Below are 8148 nucleotides of genomic sequence, written 5' to 3'. Positions count from 1 at the left end.
AGATGCTCACCTTCCGCTCACTAAGAACCACGGCTTTGGGCTTCAAATAGCCCTTAGTTGTTGCCCTCAGCTGCACCACTTGCAGTGTCCTTTGCACCATCTGCTCTCCCCCCTTTTCCCGCACATGTTGATCCCTCAGAAGGGATCTGCCTTGTGTTCTCCTCTCCCTAAATCGTGCTACGCAGCCCATAGCGCTGGCAGAACGCATGGCCGTACCCCTTGGAGCTGGCTTCAAGTGTCCGGCAGGGTGCTCTGCGTCAGGCAGGATCGGCCCCTGAGCCTGCACTTCCCTGCCCTTGAGCTTTCCTAGGGAAAGGGGAAAAACTGGCAGGGAGAGGACTGCAGGGCAAGGTGATGCGATTCCTGTCGGACAGTCTGCAGCGAGGACCAGGCACCAGCTGCCTACAACACAACAACAGAGAAACGGTGAGAAGGAGATGCCCTGTGGGGACCCAATTAATTTCCTTCCTGTTAACCGTTGCCAGACGCGAGGCTGCTTTGAAGAACCACAGCGGCTGGTCTCGCAGCGGGGCAGCCCTTTGGCAGCTGCAAACGCAGGGCTCCACGTGGATGTCGTGTCCCTGCTCCCACAGAGATCGGCAGCGGAGCATTTGCTAGACTCCCGTAGGAGCAGAGCGGGGCCGTAACTCCTTTCCTACAAAGCCTCAAGACACTTGGCTGCATTTGGCAGCTCCGTAGGCATCTGTCTCAGAAGGATGTGACAGTAAATGGCAAAAACACGAGGAGGTTACACACGGTTTTCAGTGGAAGAAGCACATCAGAGGCATCTGCCAGTGTAGAGGCAGGCCGGGGCTGCCGGCAGCATGACAAGGCCCGCGGGGAGCTCTGCATTAGCTTCTCCACCTTCATTATTTCCCAGCTGTGGGGATTTGAGGGCAGTGCCTGCTCTCTGGCTCCTAGATGCTTTGGAGTTACCCTGAGCGATGACGGTATGTCTTCTGGTGACCCGGTGTGAAAAGGCTCATTGAAAAGGCTCATCGAAGCAGCCACCAAAATAGCTGCCCTTCAGTCACTTTCCCGCTCACCAAAATGGAGTTGAGAAGAAAAAGCAGTGATGGATCAAACGCAGCGTGGCGTCAGTCTGCGCCCTGAGTCAGGGTGAATCACAAACCAAGTCCCGCCACGCTCGGTGCGCAGGAGGAGAAAGTCGTGTTTGAATTCAGGGTTATCCCCAAATGCTTAGTGAAGGGCTGGCTGGGGGAAAGGCAGGCTGCGGCGTATAGAAGCAATGAGAAGAGGGCAGCAGGGCAAAAATTAGCCCTGCCATTTGCAGGGGTGGGAGGGATGCAGGCATTTCTCTTTGGCTTGGGTATTTAATAGTTTGTATGCTCCAGCGTCCTAACGAACCACCAGGCTTCCCTGGTTTCACCCCCATGATTCCAGTGGCACTGGCAACAAGCAGCAGCCTGTAGAGCATCACAAAATAAATCAGAAAGCAACACAGAAGCAACAAACCAGCGACAAGACAGTTGTGAAGGCTGCCTGCGCGTCTGCCAGCAGCTCACCAGACCTCCTTCCTACAGTGCATGTGGCAGAGACCTGTCACTCAGCCGAGGATGCAGGTGACCGGAGGGAGCAGCAAACCGCATCTCACCCCTACACAAGTGCAGCTGCCATAATAAGGATCTGAGATGCCTCCAGGAACCATAATAATGAGGGCAATTAGTGCGTTAGAAATGAAAACTTCCAAATGCTGTACTCTGCAGATTTTTTTTTTTACCCTGCTCTGAAGCGGCTGAGGTACAAAGAGAGAGTGGTTTTGGGAAGGATGCTGCGGCTCTGAAGGCTGGTCTCAGCCCTGCCGAGAGGACAGGCTGGCTTGAAGGTCACTCATAGCCAAGCTGTGGTGGTGGGAAGGGCAGTGGAGCTCAGCCAGCCGACCTCGTGGGCAGGGGAAGGCCCTGGGGACCCCTCTGTTAAGGATTCACATTGTACGTGCCTTGGCACAAGTCTCCCCTCTGCCCTTTGCTGAGTGGGGCTGGATTCATCCTCCCCCCCGCTGGCTCACGGTTGGGTTTTCCAGCACACGCCAGTCCTCTGCTCTGGCCCGGTGTCTCGGAACAGGCTCATCTGCTCTCCCACATATCCCCCAGCATCCCAGCGTGACCCAAATGTGTTTTCCCCGTCTCTGTGTCCCTAATTTCTCCCTCATTAAATGGCTTTGGAAAGATCATTCCCCTTGTGACACGCATGCCTCTGCTGGCGTGAATCTCTCCCTCACTGCTAGCCTCCTGTCCTCCCCAGCCTCTCCGCTCCTTTTGCCCTCTACTATTTGCAGAGCCACCAAATTTACAGCCATGGCAACTGAGAGTGCTCCGTACTCCCTCCTCCAGGCCATCACGAGCGTGTGTGACCGTACTATTCCCTCCGAGCCAGTTCCTCACAGCGCCTGTTGCCCGCTGTCCTTTTACCCCTTCTGGTTTAACCTGCTCTCTGGATTTGTACCCGCCAGCCGAGAACCATTGCTTCCCATTCCCGATGCAGCTCGGAGGACGCAAAGCTCCCCAGCCAGCACGAGTCCCGAGGCAGCATCTTTGTCTTTTCAGAAAAAGTACAGCTTTTTATTCTGAAAACAATATAAATCACTCCATTGATACGTACTTGCTATTTCCTTTGTTATTTCCTAAATACGTGTCCTTTCCTTTTTTTAGCTACGGTGCCGTGAACCTCGTGCAGCTCCTGTGTGCAAACATGCTTTGCTTTGTGCTGACTGAATATGGAGCCAGGAGAGAAAGACCCTTCCTTGCCTGGCAGGAGCTGTGCCAGCAAGATCCTGTTGGATCAGCCGCTGCCAAGACGCCTGGCCCCGGTGGAGCCTGCAATTTATTTAATACGTACAGTTACAACAATTTCATTTTGAAATCAGCCTCATGAGACAGGTGGGAAACAAAAAGGGTAACATTTGGAGGAGAAAAAAATAATCCTGATTTGGGCTCAGGCAGAAGAAAAGCTCCTTCTCTGCTACCTTGGCAATAAGACAACGAAGGGGGAAAACATAAAATCATTCACGTGCCTGACTCCCTCCTTTCCAGTAGCACCAACATATATTTTCAAGAGCTTCAATGCAGGTTTTTACTGCAGAAAATAAACAGTGAGTTGTGTTCCCCCAAGCAGCAGCAGGAGAACGCATCCCGACTGCCCGCAGCCTCAGCTCCTCACCTCCTGCTGAGCCTTCCCCGCTCAGGCAAACCTCCCCATCGCCCCCGGGTACGGACGTGCTTGGCACAAGCCAACTCCTTCATTGCTGAAGGACACATCTGAGACCTCCACGTCTCGATGTCCAGGAGCTCCCGCAGCCCCTGCTTACCTGGGAGCGGGGGGTGCTCGGCTAGGGGGCTGCGAGTCACACGGGGACCCGGGTTGCCGAGGGCTCTCTGCCCCTTTGCTTTTCACCGGGCTGGCTTCCCCCAGCTCACTTCCCCAAGCCAATTCCCTGCACAGACAACAGCGACGCAGGGTGGGCACAAGCAGCCGGGCCAGGCAGGGAGATGGCTTAAATTGATTTAAGTAGCACTGCAGCCAATTACAAACCCCAAGTCTTCGCACATGTTTTTCTCCTGCAGGAGAAGCCAAAACCCCTGGGTGTAATTAGCAACACGCTGCGTGGCTGAGGGGCCAGCTCAGATGACTCTGCTCTGAACTGCCGCTCGCGGGTCACATCCCTTCCTTCAGAAGGAGACGGCTGCAGTGAGGATGCAGGGAACGTGCTGCCCGGCTGGATCAGGTACGTCTGCACACGGCTGCCCTGCTGCAAAGCAGGCGGCACGGGGGGAGCCTGATGCACCCCTGTGTCCCGCCTGCGACCCATCGACCAGATCCGGGAGCAGCCTGAGGTCGGTGGGGCAAGCGGGCATCACACCTTGGCCCCCAGCAGCGATGTCCCTGCGCTGCTGTCCCCGCGGCAGGGGTCCCAGCCCTGCTGCAGTGACCGCTCTGTGGGCGCACGTCCAGGAACCTGGGGACAGGACAGACACCCCCACAGCCTGTGGGAGCCCTGCCCACGCTGGGACAGCGAAGGAGGGGATGTCCGTGTCCTCCTGTGCCCTGGGCATGCTGGGGAAGCCCTAGGCTGGGATTTCTCCCGCTCTCGGCAGTAACCCGAGAGCTCCAGGGCCCTGAGACAGCCCCCCAACAGCACTACCTATCAAAAGGTACCAGCAACTGCTCTTTGGGCCATTTTTTTTTTTTTTTTTGTAAGCAAATGAGGAAACGAGACACGCAAATCACAATTCACTCAAACTCATGTGGTAGGTCAGGGATAAATTCTGACCTGGGGTGTTTTCTCTTTGGATCATGTCACTCGTTTTTCAGTCCATCAGCCCTGCCTGTTTTCAAGCGTCTCAAATGCTCTCCTGACCCAGAATGAGGGAAACCAGCTGTACCCCAGGCTCACGTGCTTTCTGCTTCGGTCCTTTCTCGGCGACGTGAGCTCCACACTTAACCGCATCCCACATTTTGGTCTCCTCGAGACCAAAACTCTTCACTCCTCGAAGCCGCGAACCTGCATCCCTGGGTGAGAAAGATCAGAAAAGGACAGGGGTGGGGAAAAATACGAGCCATGAGCTCAACACCAAGCGTCTTATTTCCATGGAGGCATCTCAGATTCTTCCTGTCCCCGTCGTTTTTGTAGGGAGGGCATCGTTTAGCACATTGATTCAAATGACCTCCACCATTAATCTTTGCAAGGCTGGTGGTTTTTTTTTTTTCTTTTTCCTCCAAGAGAGCAGGCAATTTTAGCCACAGCATCATTCTGGGGGGAGGGAGAGGGACGTGGACAGCTTTGAAGATACCCGACTCAAAGACCTAGTTATTCTGCCTGTTTTTCCCTCACCAACTTCAGCAGCAAGAACACATAAATTGTGTGTCATAGCTGCCTTTTCATCTGTCCCGGGAGTTATAGACTGCACACATAAGACAATTCATGTTCCTCTGCATAATGAGGTGAGTTTTATAAATCATAAATCTTCACTTAATATGCAGGTGGTGTTTGCTGCCAGGTTTAGGAAAACTGATGCAGTTGCCAAGTTCATGAATGTCATAAATCATTCATGCTAAGGTAGTCTGCAATTGCTCAGTCCTTTGAGACAGACCAATTTCAAGGTGGTTGTTTAACACACAAACGCGATCTTCATTGATTGTTTATACAAATATATATTTTCATTAAGTTTTTCCCTCTCCATTTTTTTTTTATTCTTCTTTAGGTGCCAAGAGCAATGCCCTGAACAGTCCCCGCTAGTGGCTTCTTTCCAGTTTCAAAATTCCATCAGAAATCTATTACCAAATGCATAAAACCCCATGGATTTGTAATAGAAAGAGCCTTCTAAAGCTCAGAAAACACAACCTGGATGTCTCAATAAATCCCGATGCATGTGATTAAAAAAAAAAAAAAAAAAAGCAGAGCTAGAGAGCGTGCCTCGATTCTTCACGGGGTCGTTTCGGACATACGGTATTTTCTGCAAAATTGCCATTAATTAAAGGTGCGCTGATCCCAGCAGGGTTTGCAGCTCTGCTCGAACGGTAGCTGCTGTGTGCAGAAGAGCAGGTAATGCACCCCCCGTGGGAAATACCCCGGGTGCTTCTGGATTTAGCTTAGCCTACACATACCGGAGCTTGCTGGGTGCTCTGCAACCCCCTGGGAGGTGCAAGATTCAGTGGGAAGTCTCATGGGAAAGCAGCTTTCCCATGAGATGTGCAGTTTTTAGTGGGATGGAAAATTAGAGCTGGGTAAATCCAACAAATACCTGGGAAGAGACACCCCTCCTCCAAGTACCAGCCCCCAGGGGCTGAGCACGGACAAACGCGCTCGGGGGCTGCGGGGAGGTTGGGTTCTCCAGGAGATGCTCCTCCTGGTCTCACGTCTCCCAACCCCAAATGTCCCCAGGATCTCTCAGCTCATGGTCTTTGTGCCTCATCTTCCTCTCTCACCACCTCCTGGGCTTTGCGTTTCGCCTTCTGGTTTCTTACGACCGCGTTATTTCAAGGCCACTCTTACAAGGCGAAAGCTCTGTCCCATCTTGAAGTGTTTAGGGTCATCGAGGGAAGGCTGTCACCTCCCCTGCGGAAGCAGGACCTTGGATTAGCAAAGCCTTTCACTTCCCACCTGATTTACATCTTGGAGAGATCCAAAAATAAAAACAATAAATAAGGCACAGTGCTACTGGACAGAGTAGTAAATCAAAAAATGTTTAGGCTCAGAGTCACCCGGCACTTGAGAGGGGCTGTTATCGAACACCACATTAATTTTGAGTGGATCTAAGAAAACTGCGTAGGTGGAAAAAGGCAGAAAATTTTGACTGCTGTTCCTATCTTCCATCATCCTTTGCCGGTGTAATTAACTCATCACAAATAATTCAGGCACTGAGTTCTCTCTCTCTTCCCCCCCGCCCCGATCAGCCAACAAGTGCTGAAGTTTCTCAAGTTTATTCCTTGTTCCGAACTACTCACCGAATAATTTTTGCTAAGAACTCCCCAGGCGCAGGCTGTTCCTCAGCATCTCGTTCTAAGCGTGTGCCAGCCAGAATTTGAGAATTGAGCCCGACTGGTCAGTTTAGGTCAGACGTGGAGGTCTCCTCCCTTGATTTAAAGAGCATGAAACCTAGAAAAGGCTTTTAGGGAGAAGGTGGCTTAAAATTTGCCTTGCCACAAATCCGGCACTGGATTCGGCTCCCAGCCTGCCCTGAGATATCCCCAGTTTCAGTGTTGTTCTTCATGGTGCTCCTCCGATCTCGTGGTTCTCGGCAGAGGATGGGATTGGTAAAAACGCCCTGTTTTTATTAAGGCTGCTGCCTGCAAAGCAATTCGCTGGGATATTAATGAAATCTCAGCCCTGGGCGCCGGTGCTGCCAAAGGGAGCCCACCCCTCCATTTCTGCAGTTCCAAGGTTGCAACCTCCTCGCTGCGAGGTGCCCTTCAGAGAAGCATCTTTCTAACGGTAATGGCAGCTGACGCTTCCCACTAATTCAGAGCGGAGATAAAACTTAGGTGAATCTCAAGAGCTACGGGACCTTCATGGCCATAAGTCCCTCCTCCAGGCATATTTATGTTCTCGGGACTGATTAAGGTGGGGTTGAGCCGTACCTTGCGTTCCTTGACGTTCTTTCCACCATCGAGCCCGTGCTGGCTTTGTGCTCTCTGTGTGAGCAAGCGAGCACGGAGGTGGGGTAGTGCCGCTGTGCTCCTAACCAACGACATTCAACACCGGTGAACGTAGCCTAAAAAAAGAAGCGAAAATGTTGATTATTCCCTGGGAGCTCTGAATTCCTGGGCAAGAACCATTGCAACCCTGTCCTGTGAAGGGCAAGGCCTCCCGGGAGTGGTAATCGGGGATCTGGGGATCAGAGAGCTGAGGGCCCGCCAGGAATTATTAGCGGTGAAACCTTGCAAGCAAAAACTCCAGGTCGCCAAAATACAGCAATGGCAAAATACGGAATTATCGGAGTTATTCCCACCCTGCTGGTGAAGGGAAGGAGCTGGTTCCTTCCAGGAGCTGGGAGGGATGGTGTCTCTAAGGATGCAGAGGGGAGATGCAAAATTCAAACCTGCCTCTAATTGTTCCTCCAGGTCATAAACTCGAGAGTTGTGGCAGACGTTTCTGTGCAAAACGCCGCTGCTGGTTGCGTTCTCCTCACGCGGGGCGAGCCCCGGGGCCAGGCCGGGGGAACGGGGGCAACAAAAAAAAAAGACAGCTAGAGCTATAAAAGTGGGGGAAGAGGGGGAAGGAAGAAATTCAGACGGAAACAGGGAAGAGCAGAGCTGGAGGGCTGTAGCAGCGGTCCTGCTGCCGAGGCGGGATGCGGGCAGGGACGGCTGGGGCTACCAGCGCCGTGGGCGAGACCCATCATTGATTGATAGGAAACCATACTTTTCCTTAACATTTTGAGTTAAATAGGGGAAATTTTTCCATAGCCTGCACAGTCGCGCACAGCCAGAGAGGGAAACGGGGCATCCCGGCCGATCCGGGCGGCTCCAAGGAGGGGGCTGCCGGCCGGAGGGATGGAGGTGCCGGGTCCCAGGGACATCCCTGGCAACCAGGCTGCCATGGGGACCCATCAGCCAACACGCAGCAGCGCTTTCTCCTTTCCCTCTCGTCCCTTTTGTGCACATCCCACTTCTTCAAAGCCCGCGCCC

The sequence above is a fragment of the Chroicocephalus ridibundus genome, chromosome 11 (assembly GCF_963924245.1).
Source record: "Chroicocephalus ridibundus chromosome 11, bChrRid1.1, whole genome shotgun sequence".
Classification (NCBI taxonomy): domain Eukaryota; kingdom Metazoa; phylum Chordata; class Aves; order Charadriiformes; family Laridae; genus Chroicocephalus; species Chroicocephalus ridibundus.
Note: the sequence above shows the minus strand (reverse complement) of the source record.